Source organism: Microtus ochrogaster, unplaced genomic scaffold, assembly GCF_000317375.1.
Source record: "Microtus ochrogaster isolate Prairie Vole_2 unplaced genomic scaffold, MicOch1.0 UNK21, whole genome shotgun sequence".
NCBI lineage: Eukaryota > Metazoa > Chordata > Mammalia > Rodentia > Cricetidae > Microtus > Microtus ochrogaster.
In genome coordinates this window covers 3047592-3047810 of record NW_004949119.1, presented here as the reverse complement: position 1 = coordinate 3047810, position 219 = coordinate 3047592, and positions in this window count along the sequence as shown.

Below are 219 nucleotides of genomic sequence, written 5' to 3'. Positions count from 1 at the left end.
CTTAGTGATTTTTTTTTTGAGACAGAACCTCTCACTGAACCCCCAGTTCACTGTTTCAGCTGGGCTAGGGGCCAGCAGGTCCCAGGATCTTGTCTCCACCTCTTCACACTGGGGAAGTACAAAAGATATCACTGCCCGGGCTTTTAGTGGGCTTGGGGGCCAGGCTCAGATCTTCATGCACCTTTACCTACTGAACCATTGCTACAGGCAATGTGTCTG